General features: G+C 39.0%; 1 long non-coding RNA gene across 1 annotated transcript; it reads left to right on the top strand.

Annotated features, from left to right (window-relative positions):
• The first annotated feature begins 417 nt into the window (after window positions 1–417).
• Window positions 418–18,489, top strand: LOC107817829 (uncharacterized). The gene is made up of 2 exons (XR_001655299.2): window positions 418–3,001; window positions 18,138–18,489. It is a non-coding gene; the product is annotated as an uncharacterized LOC107817829 (long non-coding RNA).
• Window positions 18,490–21,706: the final 3,217 nt, after the last annotated feature.

Below are 21,706 nucleotides of genomic sequence, written 5' to 3'. Positions count from 1 at the left end.
ATTTTTAGATTATGAAATCAAGACAGTTCATCTTGATGATGCTGGTTTATATCCAAGCTGGTTTAGCATTGAATACCTCCTATTAATGGCTAAACCATTGCTTATGAGAACAAAGCTTCATGTGTTGGTCTAAGATTTCTAAATTGCATATAGTAGCACTTGTATGCATCAGATCAACAATATATGATAAGTCGTCCCTTCACAATTGGTTTAGGATCAGAAACCAAATATTTTTACTATCTTTTGTTGCGTGGTATATGATTAATTTCTCTACCATAATACACAAAGATATGTTTTCCAAAGATGATTAGGTATATATGTTAGTTTTTCTAACATTTGGGGGATGGAATAAACAGTTGAAAAATATGCTATATGAATCGAATTATCATGATCCTCACTTAGAAGATAATTCAAGTCGAATGCTAGAAGCATTTGCTGATCCAAAATTAAATATCATATTTCAGCTGCAAATGCTCCTATTAAAATTAAAATCCCTGAAGGATAGAGTTTACTGTACGCGTGAAGCGTGGTAGACCAATCGGTTCCAAAGGTAACAATCCTTGAAAAATAGTAGGAGCTAATGATCAAAATGATCATAATGAGGAGGAAATAAGCTCTAGAAGAGCCCACGACATAACATTTCATGAAACTCCCGAAAAAGTTCAGGTACATGAAAATAAAGAAAGTTATGAGATCTCCACAAGTTATGTCGCTTCGAAACTGACACAAAATGATCGTTGACGACATATTTAATACAATATAGTGCACAATATTGTAAAAGATTGTGAGGATCGAACTAGCAGTCCATACACTTGAAGATGTCATACCATTTAGATACAAGTCTTAACCTATATGACTTATTTGACTAAATCTATATGAAGATCCTTGAAGGATTGAAAATACCTGAAGCATATAATTCAAAGTCTTGAGAAATGTACTCGATCAAATTATAAAGATCTTTATACGGTTTAAAGCAATCTGTGCGTGTGTGGTATAATCGCCTCAGTAAATATTTGCTGAAAGAAAGTTACATAAATTATGTTATTTGTCCATGTATTTTTATAAAGAAAATATCATCAGAATCTGTTACACTTGCTATTTATGTTGGTGACATAAATTGGAACTCCAGAAGAGCTCCAAGAGGGTCTTAAAAATGCTTTTACATGGACAAAGTGTACCCATTAAGTACACCAATGGATATTCAATCACTTGAAGTGAATAAGGATCCGTTCCAACCTCTAGAAGAGGATGAGGAGCTCCTTTGTCCTGAAATACTCTATCTCGGTGTAGATGGTGCACTTATTTATCTTGCTAATGCTAATAAAAGTGGTGCAGATCGTATTGGTAATGCAGATACAGGTTATTTATCCGATACCCATAAAGCTCGATCTCAAACCGGCAAGCAGGAAGTGAATATGATTGAGATCAGTGATTCATTCGAGAAACATGTGGGTTGGAATGTGATAAAAGACCCACAATATTATACGGAGACAATGTTTCATGCATAACACTATTAAAGGGAGGATTTATAAAGGGAGATAGAACGAAGAACATTTCACCAGAATTATTCTACATACATGATCTTCAGAAAAATTGTGACATTGATGTGCATCAAATTAGTTCAAGTGACAATCCAGCAAATTGTCTTTACCAACATCAATTTTTGAGAATATGGTATACAAGATTGGAATGCGGAGACTCAAATATTTGAAATAAGATTTTCTTCAGGGGGAGTAAAATGCGCGCTGTACTCTTTTTCCCTTACTAATATTTTTCCCACAGGGTTTTCCTTATAAGGTTTTTAATGAGGCAGCCAGCAATGCGTATTACTAAATATGTGTACTCTTTTTCCTTCACTAGGATTTTTTCCCATGTGGTTTTTCCTAGTAAGGTTTTAATGAGGCATATTATCTTTTAATGAACATCCAAGGGGGAGTGTTATAAATATATTATATTATGGATGTTCATTTAGTACTCCGTTGTAAATAAACTTCCTGAAGAAGCTTATCCATATAGGACTCCACCGTAAATATGTTTATCTATTTAAGTACTCTATTGGAAATAAGTTTCCTGAAGAAGCTTATCACTTCGGTACCCGGTTATGGATAAACATTACCCCGATAGAAGATTATCCATACCGGGTATAATAAGCTTATACTTTCAGTACCCAGTTATGGATAAACATTACCCCGATAGAAGATTATCCATACCGGGTATAATAAGCTTATCCTTTCAGTACCCAGTTATGGATAAATGTTACCCCAGTAGAAGATTATCCATACCGGGTATAATAAGCTTATCCTTTCAGTACCCAGTTATGGATACACACTACCCCGATAGAAGATTATCCATATCGGGTATAATAAGCTTATCCTTTCAGTACTCCGTTATGGATAAACATTACTCTCAGTAGAAGATTATCCATATCTGGTATAGTAACAGCTTACACAACAACTTACTTTCTTCTATAAATAAAAGAGATTTCAGTTCATTATGTACGCCAGTTTGAATTCGAATAATATATTAGTTAGTCTTTATTTTATAACACAAAGTATCATATTGTGATCTACGGTTTATTACTCCAACATTATGCTTCGCTTCCCTTTATTTGTTTTTCTTTTCTCTTTGGCACCAACACCAATATTTTATCACTTTATTGTTGAATGCGAAGAAAAGTATTGGCGATGGCTTCACGAGGGCTGCTATCGAGGGCGAGTAGGATGAAGACGAGGCTACAATCGGCACTTGAAGCCACCTTAATTGAAGTGGAAGACGTCTCTTACCAGCATGCGGGTCATGCCGCCGTAAAGGAAAGCGGCACTAACGAGACCCATTTCAATGTCAAAATTGTCTCCAGCAAATTTGATGGACAGAATCTCGTTAAACGACATCGTATGGTGTACGAACTCTTGTCAGATGAGCTCCAATCTGGGTTGCACGCTCTCTCTATTATCGCCAAGACGCCCAAAGAAGCTGGCATGTGAAGAATACTGCTGCTCCGGTAAGTGCTCTTGGACCAGTGCAAAATTTACCTCTCTTTTGGTTGCTGTATGTATATTCTTTTCCTTGTTTTGGAATTGTCACATATTTATCAAGTTCACACAATTTTTGACATGGATGGGATTGGATTAGTGACGGAGACAACAGAAGATGCTATATAGTTGGTCTCAATAATGATGAGTGTTCCAGTGTTTAGCATTTTTAGTTGTTATAATACTAAAGGCCCCTCTCCCTACCCTACTCTTGGTTGCTAGAGGTCTTTCCCTCTCTTTTGTAAGAGGACTGAACGGCACATGTGTTTTTTCTTCCAATCACTTGGTTCATAATGGGAGTCTAGACTCCACACACTGTCACGTGGAACGATGCCACATCAAAAAATACTCTTCACCTATTGATGGATGTTGTCCGAAAAAGGAGGAGGTCAATGGGAGTCATAATGGTGACAAAGCCCATGGCTAGATGGATTTACTATGGCTTTTTATTAAGCGTGTTGAAAAATAATTAATATGGACTTGTTGAATGCTATAAATCACTTCAGTAGATTTGTTTGAGAAAGGTTTCAATTCTGCTATAGCATTATGAAAATTACAAAAAGACCCAAGGCGGTGAGCATACTTGGAAACTTAGTAAATCACATTTGGGGACCCTGGTCAGAAGGAGCACATGTACTATGTGAAGATGCCCTTATATATAAGAGGAAAAATGCTTTTAGGGTTATGCAAGAACTTTGTCTTTCTTTTCATAGTTTTTTACTCAGAGTAAATCTGGAACCTCCCTCCCTTCTTTGTTTCCCCTTTATTTCTGAGTTTTGTTGTAAGAAAAGAGATGAACACCTCTATCAGTTGTAATTACATTTCTCCAGTTCTATACAATCCCCCTTCATTACATTGGTGTTCTCGTTGCTCCTATCCCATGCCTCTCTACCCTTCTAGTCTTCTACCATGTTTGACACTTGAATCGCCACCATCTTAGATCTAATGATGGCGCTACATGCGAATCATGCTTGTATGCTCGGAAAAATTGACAGGTTGAGATAATCTTCACTTGAAGGGTCTTTTTCGAATATATATTGTGGTCCCAACTTGATTTCAGTGTCCAAACATTTTGTTTGCTATTGGGAAAAATGAACTTGCACACTTTACTTGTGAATGTGAAAGACATATCAGCAGACAGTTTGGTGCAATGGATCAGGTCATCTATGTTATGCCACAATCTGGAAGTGCTGAACTGATTGTATTCAATCCCATTCCTGCAACAGATGCGCCACTCCCTGCTGCTACACTTGGATCTTCTACCTCTGTCCTTGTTGTGAAGGAATGTTTGCATGAGGAACCAACTGCCTGCAGATAATGAGAAAACCACACAAGACCAATTGAAAATTATCTTTCCCAATTCTGCTACTGCTTTAGACGTGCCTAAGGTAGCGACGTATTACAAATTGCGTCTAAGAGCTCTTTCATATCATGGGCTGTTGCAATAGCGTTTGGAGCTATTCCACAAACTTTGGCCTAGGACGGTGGTGTGACCGTTATCCGTACAATGATTGCGCTCCATGGAGAACATGCAAATGGCAAGAATTCTGGGATAGGCATTGTGGGTGCTACATAATTTGATGGTGCAACTGCATTATCATTACCACTAGGATCTGAACTTGTCTTGAACAGCAATGGAGCTAATGTAGCTAAATATTGTGTGGCCGCAATGCCCTTGGAGTTCATACTTTGCTTAGTTTACTCGCTGCGCATTGAAAATAGTTTTCAGATGATCTGGTTTCCATTAAGAATCATGAGTTCTCGGAGTACTTAAAGGAGATATTCATGGGCTGCAATTTATCGCAACTGGCTAAAGGTTGAAATAGAGAAAGCAGAAATTTCAGCAGTTAAACTCTTTTTATCGCAAGTCATTGACAATGCAAGCCATGTTGCACTTCTGCAAACTGCAGCTGTTTGAAGTGCTGCTGGCTTGATTGGTTGTAGTGTAAGTGAGCTCATACTAGCTTTATCAACACGTAAATTCGAGCTGGCATGGATAATGTTGCCAATAGTTTACATATGGAGCAGGCAACTAATACAAAAGATGCATTGGAGGAGTTCATTTATACAAACTTGTTTGACGGGATATTTGATCAAGTGAACCAAGACCTTGCTTTGGGAACTGAAGCTTCTGCCCGAGATGTCATTTGGATTATTACCACAGGCATACAAGAGCAGGACAGCTTTAAGACCTTAGTCCTTTCCTTGCAATTCATGAATTTGACTAGTTTAACAAAGGAGTCTGTCATGTTAAGGGAAGGAAGAGATAAAAACATAGTGGAGGAAGCTCTAGCCAATCTGGTTGTGAACAAATTGAGAGGAGCATGGCACATTAATGCACTCGAAGCTCCTGGTTTTGGGGAGCAGAAAGTCCATATATTGACAACATTGTTATCGTCATTGGAATCCTTATTCGCTTATCAGATATTATCAAATTGCTCTTAGCAGGGCCTTCAGGCATGCTGCCAAGATGGATTTGACAACGGAGTCAACAACGATTGTTGGTGATGTCCTTTACATGGAACCAAACAGTGGAGCAGTTGAAAGAGTGAACTGGAATGATGCTATTGCCACAGAACTTGCTCTTGAGGCGGCAGAGTATGTCCTAATTCCTAAAGTGATGATGCTATACACGAACTTGAGGAAAAGGTTATTTTCGAGTACGGAGATTGTAATAGAGGGGGATTTTATTGAAATGGAGAATGTAATTACATAAAACTCAGAAATAAAAGGGAAAATAAAGATGGGAGGGGGGTTTCCTCAATTGATCTAAGTAAAAAACTAAGAAAGAAAGGCTAAGTTCTTGCATAACCTTAATAGAATATTTCCTCTTCTATATATAGGCGTCTTTACAGAGTGCACATGCTCCTTTTAACTAGTGTCCCAAATGTAATTTGCTAAACTTCCAAATATACCCTTCGGTAGGTCTTTTGGTCGTTTTCATTCATAGCATGTACTCCCTCCGTTTCAAATTAGATGAGGTACTTTCCTTTTTAGTCTGTTCCAACATAAATGACACATTTCTAAATTTAGAAATAAGTCAACTTTAAACTCTTCATTTTACCCATTTTACCCTTAATGAGAAGCTTTTATAACCACACAAATGTCATGGCCCCACAAAGCTTTTACCCCTTAAGCTTTTAAGACCACAAGTTTCAAAAGTTTTCTTCTTTTTCTGTAAACTCCGGGCCGAGTCAAACTACCTCATCTAAATTGAAACGGAGGGAGTAGTATCTTATTCGCAAGAGATGTAAGTCTTAAAAGTTGAAGGACTTTAGTCTCATAAGTCTAGTGGGAACTTTTGATGCATGCTAATGGTATCTTGATTCGCAAGAGATGTAACCATAATGGTGAAGAAGCCCATGGTTAGGTGGCTTTCTACTAAAGGTGTTGGAGAATGATTAATAAAGACTTGCTAAATGCTATAAATCACTATATTAGGTCGAAACTTGAAAGTTTTGAGAAAGGTTTCAATTCTGCTATAGTATCTTGAGTCGCATTAGATGTAAGGCTTAGGAGCTGAAGGAGTCCCATAAGTCCAGTGGGAAACTTTATTGCCTGCTATAGTATCTTGATTCGCAAGAGGTGTAAGGCTTAAGAGTTGAAGGTCATATAATTGGAGGTTTTTATTCCATATGCTGAAAGAAGTGAGTTTGGAGAGAACTGGTTAAAGTGGATTCATTTTTGTACCTTCCCGGTCTTGTTTTCTATTATCATTAATAGCTATCTGGGCAGATTCTTTCCAGAAAGTGGAAGAAAGTAAGGGGACCCATTTCCCCCCCTTCATTCATTATTATTTGAGTTATTTAGTATCTCACATCAAGAATAAAAGTTTATTGATTAGGGGTTTAAGAAGTTCTTGGAAAAGCTTGTATTACATTTCAGATCCTTTTACAATTGTACTAGAGAGTCTTGCAAGATGTCAAAGTAGCCATGCAAAAGAGTGGGATAAGGGGTTTTAATATTGGTTTAGGAGAAGAGTACTCAGTCTCTGATCCGAGGGTCTCCCGGAAACAACCTCTCTACCCCTCCAGGTTCCAGGGTAGGGGTAAGGTCTGCGTACACTCTACCCTCCTCAGACCTCACTTGTGGAATTCTACTAGGTGGTTGTTGTTGTTGAGAAGAGTACTCAGTAGACATATCTCATATATGTGGATAACGCCCTTATTCTTTGTGATGCAGATGGCACACAATTGAAACATCCGAGGATTAATACTTTTTTCTTCAAAACATTTTAGGTTAGGATTACAATTTACAAATAAAATTAGCCAAAAGTAGCTTTTATTCCAATAAATGAAGCGTAGGATTTAGAAGAGACGACCAGAGATTTTTGAATTTACGCACTCTTTGACTGCCACATATTTAGACATACAATTAATTGCGCATAAATGATAAATTAGATAATATTTGGCATGGGATCATTGATAAAATTGAAAAGAAGTCAAATTAGAAAAGATAATATTCCTATTTGAAATGAGGACAATCCTGATAAATAGCATCCTTGATTCTCTGCCATTATTATATATGATGTATTTATTTTTAGTGCCTGTAACCATCATACTTGCCAACCATCGATGAACTGATTGGATAAACCAACCAATTTTTTTTCCAGTCATTGTGTAATGAAAATGAAAATTCTGGACAGGATCAGATTAAATTTCTTATGGGAAGTTAATAAAGAAAAAGTTTATTTCATTTGGTAATTGGTAAGATGAGGTGCTGTGATAAGGAAAAAGGCTGGGAGCAGAAATTTGAGGACACGTTACCACTTTTGCTATTTTAATGGCTATGGAGAATCAAGATGGTGAGGTTTTATGGAAGAAAGTGTTGACAGCTACATATGCACCAGCTGCCTTGGTGTATTAAGGAAGTTTCAATTTCTTATGAAATTGCAGTGTGGAAACTACGTATATTCAGTTTAAAATGGAAATTGACAGAATACTTCAAGTTTTTGGCATGATGCTTGGTTGCAACAATTTAACCTGAAATATTAGTTTCCAGATCTACTATGTTTTGCCAGAAATACTAAGACCACTATAGCTCAATGCAAGTCTGGGCTAGGATGCTCCTGCTTTCTCTAATAGAGTCATTGCTTGTAATTAGGGGTGGCAAAATGGTTAAAAGAAAACAGTTAACCACCCATATTATCTACTAAAAAATGGGTTGGATAATGAACTTTTTTAAAACGGGTCAAATATGGATGAGAACCATATTGTTAGTGGAAACGTAAAAGAAAGAACACAAGATTTAACGTGGTTCGGATCAAAATAATCCTACGTCCACCAGAGAACAGTTGCCTTTTTAATATTAACAAAGGAAGGGGAAGTTCCCAATTACACTTGAGAGAATTTCTCTCTTAACTCTCTACTCACTACAATGTGTTGTATTATTTTTGGGATGGTTTCTACAAATGAAGGAGTGCATCTATTTATAAAGGTAAAGACCTCCTCTTGATGTCATTGGTGACATCAAACTATCTCCTCTTGATGTCACCCATGACATCAAAGGAGGAAGCTTCCCCCTAGAATCCACACCAACTCTTTCCACCAACTCTTCCAATTGGCATGCCATTGTTGACTAAACATAAACCAACACCTTCAATCTCCACCTTGGTTTGCGTTTCGAGCGTGCGTGTGAACAACTCTGGCCAAAACTTCTAAGCTTACTGGGCAACCCCGTTGTAAGAAACAAGAAGAATCAAACCATTGTTGAACATACCACCTCCACCTAACAACTGTTCTCTTCGGAGTTGCATCAGTTGATGCACACCCCCGCCAAGTCCTTGCAGTGTGCAAACTTAGCGAGTGAGACTATCTTGGTCAACATATCTGCAACATTATCGTCTGTGATAACCTTCACGACCTTGATAGTTCCCTCTTCAACAACATCTCGAATAAAATGAAATCTGACATCAATGTGTTTAGTGCGCTCATGAAATCTCTGATTTTTCATTAGATGAATAGCACTCTGACAGTCTGACTATCACATCTAAGAGTTGATTCCAGTTGAACCAAACTCAATTCCGCTACTAAACCTTTCAACCAGATAGCTTCCTTCACCGCCTCCGCTGCTGCCATGTATTCTGCTTCTGTCGTAGACAAAGCGACAATCGACTGCAGAGTCGACTTCCAACTAACGGCACTGCCAACGAGGGTAAAGATGTATCCAGTTGTGGACCTTCTTCTGTCAAGATCTCCTGCATAGTCAGAATCTACATAACCGAGAATTGAAATACCTCCACCACTTTTTCGAAAGGTCAGACCAACACCAGAAGCTCCTTTGAGATATCTCAATATCCACTTGACAGCTTCCCAATGCCTCTTTCCTGGGCTGGACATGTATCTACTTACCACACTTACAGATTGAGCAATATCTGGACGTGTGCATACCATAGCATACATAATGCTACCAACTGCATTGGCATAAGGAATCTTTGACATATGCTCCACCTCATCCTCAGACTGAGGCATTTGTAACTCTGAAAGTTTAAAATGAGGAGCTAATGGTGTACTTACAGGCTTGCACGTATGCATATTGAATCTCTTGAGAACCCTTTCAATATACCTCTTCTGAGAAAGATGTACAACACCGTCTTCTCTTGAAATCTCCATACCAAGGATTTTCTTTGCAGCTCCTAAATCCTTCATGTCAAATTCCTTACTCAACAGTTTCTTCAAAGCATTTATCTCTGTAATGTTGTTAGCAGCAATAAACATATCATCAACATACAACAGTAAATAAATCATTGAGTTACCAGACATCTTCTTGTGATACACACAACTATCAAATGCACTCCTTGAGAATTCATGTGTAGTCATGAATGTATCAAACCTCTTGTACCACTGTCTAGGGGATTGCTTCAACCATACAAAGACTTCTTTAGTTGGCATACGTGATCTTCTTTTCCCTCAGCTAGGAAACCTTCAGGCTGATCCATATAGATTGTCTCTTCTAGATCACCGTGTAAGAAAGCAGTTTTGACATCAAGCTGTTGAAGCTCCAAGTCAAATTGGGCAACCAATGCTAGTAGCACGCGAATTGAGCTATGCTTCACGACTGGAGAGAAAATCTCATTGTAGTCAATTCCCTCCTTCTGACTGAATCCTTTTGCAACCAATCTCGCCTTAAACCTAGCATCTTCCACTTCAGGAATTCCCTCTTTCTTTCGATAGACCCACTTGCATCCAACTGTCCTCTTCCCCTTTTGTCTTTTCACTAAGACCCATGTCTGATTCTTGTGAAGAGATGGACGAGACTCCATCTCTTCAGTCATGGCTAACCGCCATTGTACAACATCCTTGCAAGAAGTTGCTTCAATATACGAGGAGGGCTTCAGATCCTTAATCTCTTCTTGTGCAGCTACGAACGCATATGCAATCAAGTTTGCTTGATCTATAAGGCGTTCTGGTTCTCGTGTTTGCCTCTTCTCCCTCCCCTTTGCAATTGTGTATGGTTCATTGACAGCAAGTTCTTCAAGGTCTACATCTTCTGACTCATCTTTAACCTGAGTCTCTTGATCCTTTTCCTTGGCAAGCTCCACCGGAAGCTCCACCTGCTCGTCGTTCTTGTTTCCTGAAAACTCCACGGAAACTTTACGGGGATCAAGTATAGAGGATTCATCAAAGATGACATCTCTACTAACTATAAATTTGAGTAAAGACAAACACCAAAGTTTGTACCCTTTTACTCCATCCACATACCCTACGAATATGGCCTTCTTAGCCCTTGGTTCAAGCTTTCCTTCATTAACGTGATAATAAGCTGGACACCCAAATACTCGTAAGTATGAATAGTTAGAGGATTCACCTGACCATACCTCATTCGGAGTCTTAAAGTCAATTGCCGATGCTGGAGATCGATTGACAATATGAGCAGCAGTGTGAACTGCTTCAGCCCAAAATACTTTGGACATTTTGGCTTGTAGGAGCATACAACGAGCCTTTTCAAGAAGAGTTCCGTTCATTCTCTCGGTAACTCCATTCTGCTGTGGGGTATGCCTGACAGTCCTATGTCTTGGGATCCCATGAACCTTGCAGAATTCATTAAACTCTTCATTGCAAAACTCCAAGCCATTGTCTGTGCGAAGATACTTGATTTTCCGTTCCATTTGATTTTCAACCAAAATCTTCCACTCTTTAAATGCTTCAAAAACATCACTTTTTGCCTTCAAAAAATGCACCCAAACCTTTCGTGAGAAATCATCAATAAAAGTGAGAAGATACCTCTTTTTGCCCTTCGATGGAAGTTTAGAGGGACCCCATAAATCTGAATGGATGTAGTCTAGCACTCCTCTTGTCTTGTGTTTGCCAGTGCTGAAGCTGACCTTCTTTTGCTTCCCTAGAACGCAGTGCTCACAGAAGTCAAGTGTGCTGATCTTCTCACCTTCCAAAAGGTTACGATTGCTCAACATCTCCAGTCCACGTGCGCTCATATGACCCAGTCTCATGTGCCATAGTCTTGCCTTGTCATCATTAGATAACTGCACTGTATATGCATTTGCAGAGCCAACAATGGTGCTTCCGGCCAATGTGTAAAGGCCGTTCTCCAGCTTGCCTTTCAGCATGATTAAAGAACCTTTAGTCACCTTTATAGTTCCTGCTTCGCTCATGTACCTGTAGCCTTATTCATCCAGAGTACTCAGGGAGATCAAATTCTTCTTCAGATCAGGAACATGACAGACTTGTGTAATAGTCCTCACGACTCCATCATGGCAGCGAACCCGAACTGAGCCAATGCCAACTATTGCACAAGTTGCATTATTGCCCATTACTACGGTTCCTCCACTTTTCTCATAGTTGCTAAACCAGTCTTTTCGGAACGTCATATGCAGAGTGCAAGCAGAGTTTAACACCCATTTGTTTCCATAACTATTATTATTATTACACGATGTTGTTAGTACATAATCATTATCAAAATCATGTACCTGTTCAACTGTGGATGCACTCGCCTTTTCCTTGGACTTTGACATTGGGCAGTCTCGTTCAAAGTGCCCCTTCTTGCCACAACGCCAACACTCTGTATTCTTCTTGTTCACACGAGACTTTGATCTGTGCTTTGATTTGCTTTTTCCCTGTTGGCTAGTCCGGCCTCTCACAAAGAGCCCACTTGCCTGGTCATCTCTATCTCCTTCAATGTGCCTCCGCACATCACTAGAGTTAAGTGCCTGTCGCACTTGCTCAAGCTTGATAGGCTCCTTGCTATACATCATTGAATTCTCAATATCACGATATCCTGAAGTCAATGAACATAGCAAAGCACATGCAAGCGTCTCCTCCTCCTTTTTAATTCCTGCAATCTGTAAGTCCATGACAAGTTTATTGAACGCATCTAAATGATCTTGTAACGAAGTACCTGAACCCATCTTAAATGTGTGAAGACGCCGTTGTAACAACATCCTTGTTGTCACTGATCGGTCTTGGTATAGCTCTTCTAGCTTTTTCCATAACTGTTTGGCCGTCTCTTCGGTACCCGTACTCACTTCACAAAGCACGTTAGGTGCAAGGGATAGTTGGATTGCACTCAATGCATCCCCTTCAATCTTCTCCTTGTCGGGAGTTGATATATCCTTAGGATACTTTCCGTCAATAGCATGGATTGAACCTTCCCTCCGCAGTAACGCCATTATCTGGATCTTCCAGATATTGAAGTTGTTGCGTCCACTGAATCTATCAATTTCAAACTTCATGGAACTCATCTTTGCTTGTTCTTCCTCCTTGGATCGTTAAAGAATCTTGTTGCTCTGATACCAATTGTTAGTGGAAACGTAAAAGAAAGAACACAAGATTTAACATGGTTCGGATCAAAATAATCCTACGTCCACCAGAGAACAGTTGGCTTTTTAATATTAACAAAGGAAGGGGAGAGTTCCCAATTACACTTGAGAGAATTTCTCTCTTAACTCTCTACTCACTACAATGTGTTGTATTATTTTTGGGATGGTTTCTACAAATGAAGGAGTGCATCTATTTATAGAGGTAAAGACCTCCTCTTGATGTCATTGGTGACATCAAACTACCTCCTCTTGATGTCATGGGTGACATCAAAGGAGGAAGCTTCCTCCTAGCATCCACACCAACTCTTCCAATTGGCATGCCATTGTTGACTAAACATAAACCAACACCTTCACATATTATCCATTTAGAAAATGGATAACCAATGGGTCTAACTTTTACATTTGTAAAGCCTCAAATTGGGGGTTCCTCAAGTCAGGGAGACTAAGAATTCTCCCAAAAGTGATCATATGCAAGAAGTCATGAATAATATGGTTATCCATATTATCCGTCGGTTAACCCTTTTTTTTCTGTATTAAATATGGGCCGGATCGGATAATTTATCTGTTTTTTCATTACCCGTTTTGACCCGAACCATATCCGCCCCGCCCCGCCAGTTTGCCGCTCCTACTTGTAATGGCTGGGAAGTGGAGAGAATAATTCAATTACTGAAGAAACTGTTTATTGCACAGGGCTAACTAAGGAATTTTTTTATATGGTTGATCCTATTCCCTACCCAGGAGGAGCAAACAAGGACTCTTATCCTCTTTGGTCAATTGGTGACTCGAACTCCTAATCTCGTGATTGAAAGTGGAGTGCTCTTGCCACCGGAACTACCTGACTTGTCCTAACTGAGCGAATTATTCCATAATCTGGTATGGAGAACAGAATGGTTTGTTTACAGTCAAGTCATGAATGACATTCTACACTCACCAAATCCTACATCACAACAGAAGAAGATTTGGAACACGATGGGTGGCAGCAAGTGGTCCTCCCTTACATATCAAAATATGCAAAAAGGAGGTACCTAGTCTGCAGTAATATATGTGTGAAAATGATGTTGAAGACACAAACCATCTATCTATACACTGCCATGTTTCTATGCATTTGTGGAGCTTGTTTCTATGCGGTTTGGGTATTAAATGGAATGCCAAGGTCTGCGGTGGAGTTGGGCATCAAAAGGGATAAGTAAAGGAGCTAATAGACATGACATAATCCTAGCTGGTGTGACTTTGGTAATCGTGGAAGGGAAGGAATCAAGATGCTTTGAAGGCAAAGCTAAAGCTACTCATTGCCTGGAGTATAAGTGATTTATCTTTTAGCTTTATGGTGTAAATTGGAATAGGCATATGAAGTGGATACAGTGCTAGATTTTCTTAATGTCTTGCAAGCCTAGATAAGTAATATCTTCTCTGTTCATTTTTTTTTTGTAACCCAACACCATCTTTGTCACGCCCCGAACTCGGGAAGCGCGACCGGCGCTCAACCGAGGGAACCCGGTCAAGTAAGCCTGTTAAATACTTTCTACCCAAACTCACTCATGATTAAAGAGAATGCATTTTTTGTTAATTAAACAATAGGGAGATCATATAGACAATACCAATTCATTACCATTAGTTACTCCATTTAATAAGTCACAAATACACGCATATTCATGGTTTGAAGTGGAACAAGTGATCAAAACATAACATAACTTGTTTGACTTTCCCAGCACCCATATACAACCCATACCATGTCTATGGAGCCTCTAGAAGATACCAAGGAGTACAATAATAGTGCCGGCAACAAGGCCTCAAAACGTGCTAATATAAATGAACGAAAGATACATGACCCCGGAATGAAGTGGGGCTCACCAAGTCTGTTGGGCTATGTTGCTCGAACTTTCCGAAAATGTGGTCGTATACGTGTCAGATCCTTCAAAAGTAGTGCATTTTTGAAGGATCCGACATGGGTGCGGCTACATTTTGGAGAGTCCACACAACATAGCTGCTGGGAAGAGGGTGTACCACTATCGTTGATCAACACCGCCTGCTATGGAACCACCTGCATCCATTAAAGATGCAGCGCCCCCAGCAAAAGGGACGTTAGTACATATGGAATAGTACTAGAATGTATAACTAAACACCCTCTCAATAGAATGAGTAATAATGCAAAAAGGAACAATCATAATTTCAATTCAAAACCTCAAGCGATATCAAACATCAAGTTAGGAGCAAGATAAGTCTTTCAAGTAAGCCTTCATGTTTTAAGTTAGGGGATCTTAGTATCGATATGTCACCATTCACAATACCACCGTACTTTTGGTACGGAGTCCGATCACGACCCGATCGGCTAGGCCGTCTCATTCGAGACATCAACCACAATCACAATTTCGATTTAAATTACAATTTCCAGCACAATCACCACCATGTGTGCGGCATGCGTTCGATTATGACCCGATCGGCTAGGCCGTCTCATCCGAGACATCAACCACCATCACAATTTCAAGTACAAGTTTCCAACTCAATCACCACCATGTGTGCGGCATGACATCCGATCACGACCCGATGGGCTAGGCTGTCTCATTCGAGACGTCATCCTTTTCTATCAATCATCCCATTTCATACTTCTTTCTCATCTCTTCATTTTTTTTATTGGCACTAGTAATCACAATTTTATTATTTTTCTTGGTATGTTGGCCGTGTTTCATATTTCACATTCCGCATTTCATGTTTCGTATTTCATGCATACCTTTTCACTTTCAATCATCATCATGGACTTTCCAACAACAAGGCATTTCTATTCAAGACATTTAAGCACACATATGAGCAAATAAGAGTCTTATGCGTCTTAAGATTTCTTACACAATTGTCATTAGCTTTCGTTTGAAACACAACTTGAAGTCAAGGCATTTAAATACGCAACACATAATTTGAACACATCCTCAAGTAGTAGTACAACATAACAAGAGCATTTGAAATACATGCTGAACACATACGTCTTGACACAAAGCTTATTCGGAATAATTAATTCATAATGAACAACTCGAGACTTACAAGGACATTGTGGGGTTCAATTCTAAGAGAATAGTTTAGCCAACATACCTCACTTGAACTTCCTTAAACTCTAAAATGTTCCTGAATTCTTAGCAACTTCGATCTATTTTATAAATGTAACAAATTGAACCAAAATTAGGAAGATGGTCATGGTCCTAGCTCATTTGGGCATTTTATTGAACACTAGGTGTGCATTAAGGTTTCAAGGTCCTTTTATGGAGGATTCCATCATCCTACAACCCATTCTTTACCATTTTTAGCTCAACAATCTTCCTACACCTCTTGATAACACATGCATGCAAAATAAATAACTCCCATACCCAAGAATTATCTTACTAATTACCCGTTTCCAGTTAAATTTCAAAATTAAGGGTTAGGGTGTAGAATCTTACCTTTTGGTTGAAGAACTTGTGAGTTACTCTAGAGAAATCTTCAAGGTTTGCGCAAAGATTGATGAACAGGCTTAGAATTTCTGTCCTCACTCTAGACCACCTTCCTCTCTCTCTAAAATGTAAGTTTTAACCTTCTAAAATGACCCCTAATAGTGTTTTATGAGAAGGGGGTCGGGTTATAAAACCCAAAAATGAAATTCCGAAACAGAATCTGCGGTCGCATACGACCGCATTATGCATCTGTGGTCCGCGAAATGGGACGCGAAATGGGACGCGAAATGGTCGTTCGGTCTGGGCACCTCTGCCTGGGTATGCGGTCGTTCTGCGATCCACATATCAATTCTGTGGTCGCACAATGAACTGCAGAATCTCCCCCCGAATTCCTCATGCTGATCCTGCGATTGACTCTGCGATTCGCAAAACAATTCTGTGGCCACGAAATGGACCGCATAATGGTCCCAAAATTTTTCCAAGTTTTCTGCTTCACTCTGCGGCCCGCAGAGTGATTCTGCGTCCGCATAGTGGGCTGCAGAAATGTCCTTTTCTGCCAAACATTTTCCTTTTAACTCCCTAGCGCATTGTTCGACCCAAAAAGTCCGTACCATACCATCACCAAACATATTAGCCTACCTTGGCACCATGGAACCTCGGGTTTTAAATGAAATTTTACGGGGCCTTACAATTTTATTGTAGGTTCTTTTGCTTGTTCCCAGACCCCACTTGTGGGATTTACTGGGTACGTTGTTTTCTTTTGCTTGTTCTTAAAATCTTTTGGCTCGTCCAAAAACTTTTAACCAAGAAACATGCATAGTCTCATGTTTATCTCCACGTAGAGGGGGGGGGGGGAGCTAAAGCCTGCCCTCACACCTCTTTATCGAGACACCATTTTGACTCCGTAATAAGGGGCTTGTAGTCTTCGGCTTCTAACTTTATCATATTATCTCACAAAGTTGTGACCCTGCACTTGTCTATTTCATGTTGTCTAATTATGTTTTGTTGCTGATACAGTATTATATTCTCTTTAGTAAGAACATAAATTAAAATAGGGAAATCAAAGAGCACGAACTTGCTTTTAATTAACAATCACCTTCAGAAATTTGCAATTGTTTTAAGTAACTTTTGGGGTCCACAAGAAGGTATTTTTGGATGCCTTTATGCACTTACATCTCCCTGGTGATGTGCATGGCTTGATTAAAAAAGCTGCCTTGTAAAACATATCTATTCATTAGTAGTTTTTCTGCACATGTGAGGGAAAAGGTCACTTCCTAATAATTAATAGTGAATAACTGTGTCAAGGAAGGAAAGAAGTCACTTCCTTATTTAACTAGTAACTTGAATTTGATCCTAATTGAGTCAAGTTTGTGAAGTGAGTTGTAAGGTGGGGGTTTAAAAACATTTAGAGCTGCATAATACTCTCTTTTCTTTTTTCCGTTTTCAGTCATTAGGTTGAATAGTAGGTGGTACTTAGATGCTGATCAAATTTATTCAAAAGAGCAGCTCATCTATAACATATCCTAGAATGAGATTGTATTACCATGAAAATAGTCAGATAGATGCTTTTTGTGAATTTTGGTAGCTTTTGTGTAGAATTACTGGTGTCCTTTACTTTTGGTTTCGGGATCCATCTTGAAGGAGATGTATTAGTATGTGAATGCGATCAACTACCTTTTCAAGAAAGCAAAATGATTCTACTAACAGTTGGCAAAGAATATGCTATCAGGAGCTTCTTACCTTATGAGGTTTGAAGAAAGCAATTATCTCAATATAATATCGCATCTCTTTGATTGACCTTATTTGTTTCATGCACCATAACTGCAGCTTTTTTGATCCTTGGTTGTCGTCTATCACGCTTTTTCCCCCCCTTTCTGACTTATATCAACGTTATAATTTTGCGTGGTATTAATGCAGGTTGTATCCGCCGAAAGCTATTCTAGGGGCGGGGGTGATGTTCAGGAGTTCAAACAACAGCTGTCAGCAATGCAGTTTATCAAGTATTTGTCACTTAAGTAGAATCTTCCTGAATTTACAATTTGTACGCTCAAGTATTGCTGCTAACTCCAATAATAAAGAAATTTGAAAGGCTAAACTGAGAGTAAGAGGTTGGTTGCTGTTTCAGCCCCCATCTTTTTTAATTTTTATAACTGCTTGCTTCGAAAACAAGGTGAAAGTTTTAGGTCAACATTATATTTCAGGATCTCATTCTGAGAATGTGTTCCTAAAGTGAGAGATTTACATAAAATTTTAACTTTGATTCTCTCGAGTTCTTGAGGCTTGGAAAGTTCTCTGTGTCAAGAGTATGGCTTGCAATTGACCAGTTGGAGTACGTTAATTTTCAGGCTGATTACATTCAGTCTATTGTGCCGGCCATGATTGACGAAAGTTGGAAATTTGAAGGTTTAAAATTTTCCTAAGTTTGACCATGGTTTGACTTTGTGACTATCGGGCGCGAATTTTGGTTTTGGGACTTGGAATAAGTCCGTTATGCTATTTGGAACTTGTTTGCAAAATTTGGTGTCATTTGAAGTTGCTTTGATAGGATTTGGACGCTTGGTTGCAATTCTAGAGGTTCTTGAACATTTTTTCGAAATTCATGTGTTTTGATATCCGATTCGTAGTTCTAGATGTTATTTTTATGTTTTAATCGCGTGAGCGGGTTCATATGATGTTTATGTACATGCGTGGCTTTTTGGTTTGGAGCCCTGAGGGCTCGGGTGAGGTTCTGATGTGTTCTAGAGAGTTTTTGGCAAGGTTCAGCTATTACTGGTGCTCTGTTCTCGCATTTGCGAGATTCTTCTCGCTTTTGCGATGTTGGACTGGGAACATGGGGTTTGCATTTGCGAACAATTCCATCGCATTTGCAATGGCACCTCGGCAGGAGAGATTCCGCATTTTCGACATTTCCTGTTGCTTTTGCGAAGATTTAGTTCTCGCATTTGCGATTTCATCAGAGTGAGTCAGTATTCACTTTTGTGATTCTAGTTTCGCATTTGCTGGAGGTTCGCAAATGCAACATTTGCAACTTGTTTATAGTTGAGCATTTCGGGACTTAGCTTTTTATCATATTTTGAACCCTATACTCGGTGGGAGGCGCTTTTGTGGAGAGATTTTCATACCAAACTATTGGGTAAGTGATTTTGATCAATTTTCAACTATATTTCATGATTATATCTTAGATTTAACATCAAATTTATGAGAATCAAAGAGTAAAATTGGGGGTTTTAATCAAAATTTTGAAAAATGAAGATTTGAGTTTTGAGAGTCGATTTGGACTCGGATTTAAAAATAAAACACATATATGTACTTGTGGGGTTATAGGTAGTCGGAATCTACCCTTGGACTCGGGTTTTGATCGGGGAGCCCGGGGTAAAGACCATAACTTTATCTATTGTAATTAGTTTCCTTTGCATTGTTTGATGATAAGTCACTTTTGGTTAGATTTGAGCCGTGTGGATGTGAATTTTAGGGGAAAAGCTACTTTCGAGGGTTGATTTAGCCTAGTTGAAGTAAACATCTTGCCAAACTTTGTGTGAGGGTTGTTTGTACTGATTGTACTATATGAAAGACGTGTACACAAGGTAACGAATGTGTACACGAACTATATGTGGTATTTTAACTGGTTTAGACCCTTAGACTTCTTCCATGCATTTATTTGGATTTTTTTATAACATGTTACCTCTTTTATTGTTAAATTTACTCTCACATGCTCTAATTGATGTTGTTAGCATTTGTTAAATCCTTTACTGTTGTAATTATATGCTTAGTTTAAGTTGCTACCTTCCTTATTATCTTGTTACCCTTTTTATTGTTGAGATACTCTTACTTAAAGTTGTTATTTCGTAGAATATCTTCTTGATTGAGTTATTGGTGTTGAAGTTGTGGAAGTCATTATCACATTGAGCTTGAAGTAGGTAATTTTTGAGATATTTTTCCTTGTTGAGCATTCCTCATTTGTTTTGTTGTTATTGACATTCTGTACACATTGTGATTGAGTCATGGGCTATTTGTTGTGATAACATTGATATTGTTGATTTTAGAAAGTGTTGTGGATTATGGGCACATATGGTGCGAGTTGATTATGGTGTTATGATATTGATACGGTATAAGGATATGGGTTGATACGCATGCGGTGAGATAAGGTGTGAATTTATATGTGTATTTCTTGTAAAAGAATTACTTGAAGCCACACTGTATGATAAGGGGGTTGAAACGCATGTGGCTATTTTGAAAAAATATTTTTAAAAGTAAATGCAAGGTTCATGCGGTGATATAAAAAAAGATTGTCGGTGATGACTTCCTATTCTTCAGAGCGGTTGGCTCTGATTAACATTCGAGAGTTTATCCGTCTGCATGGTGTGCCCATTTTCATCTTTCCTGACCAGGGCACGCAGTTCACATTGCATTTTTGGAGAGTCATGCAGCGTGAGTTGGGCACACGGGTCGAGCTAAGTACCACATTTCTTCCTCATACAGACGGACAATCTGAGCGTACTATTCAGATGTTAGATGACATGTTGCGGGCATGCTTTATGGATTTCGGGGGTCAATAACCAATTTTTACTTCTAGTAGAGTTCGCCTACAACAATAACTATTAATCGAGCATCTAGATGGCTCCGTATGAGGCCTTATATGGGAGGCGGTGTCGTTCGCTGATTGGTTGGTTTGATCCCGATGAGGCTAGATTATTGGGCGCTGATTTGGTCTGTGATGCCTTGAAAAAGGTTAAGGTGATTCAGGAGCGATTTCGTACAGCTTAGTCCAGGCAAAAGAGTTATGCGGACCGAAAGTTTGAGATGTGGATCACATGGTGGGTCAGATGGTTTTTCTCAAAGTATCGCCTATGAAGGGCATGATGGGTTGGGAAAGAAGGGCTAGTTGAGCCCGAGGTATATTGGCCCGTTTGGGATTTTGGAGAGAGTTGTGGATGTTGCTTATAGGCTTGCATTACCTCCTAGCCTAGCAGGGGTACATCCGGCATTTCATGTTTCAATACTTCCGAAGTACCATGAGGATAGGTCACATGTTTTAGACTTTAGCATGGTAAAACTTGAAGAGAACTTGACTAATGAGGAAGAGCCGGTGGCTATTCTAGACCGGCAGGTTCAAACGTTGAGATCCAATAGTTTTCCTTCCGTGAAAGTGCAGTAGAGAGGTCAACCAATTGAGGAGGCTATGTGGGAGTCCGATTTCAATATGCGGAGTAGATACCCACACTTTTTTACCAGTCCATGTACATTTCTATGTCCGTTTGAGGACGAACGTTTCTTTTAGAGGTGGAGAATATGACGATCCGATAGGTCATTTTGAGTACTAGCCTTAATTTCTATGTTTTGAGACCTCTCATAGCTTAATTTGATATTTACTTGTTTGCGTGCATGGTTCATGTCATTTTTCGAAAAGTTTCGACGTAAAATTTTAAAGAAAAAGTAATTTTTAACTTAAAATAAAGTTTGAGTTGACCACGGTCAATATTTTTGGT

Source organism: Nicotiana tabacum, chromosome 20, assembly GCF_000715075.1.
Source record: "Nicotiana tabacum cultivar K326 chromosome 20, ASM71507v2, whole genome shotgun sequence".
Taxonomy (NCBI): domain Eukaryota; kingdom Viridiplantae; phylum Streptophyta; class Magnoliopsida; order Solanales; family Solanaceae; genus Nicotiana; species Nicotiana tabacum.
This window is presented reverse-complemented; position numbering and strand designations above follow the sequence as displayed.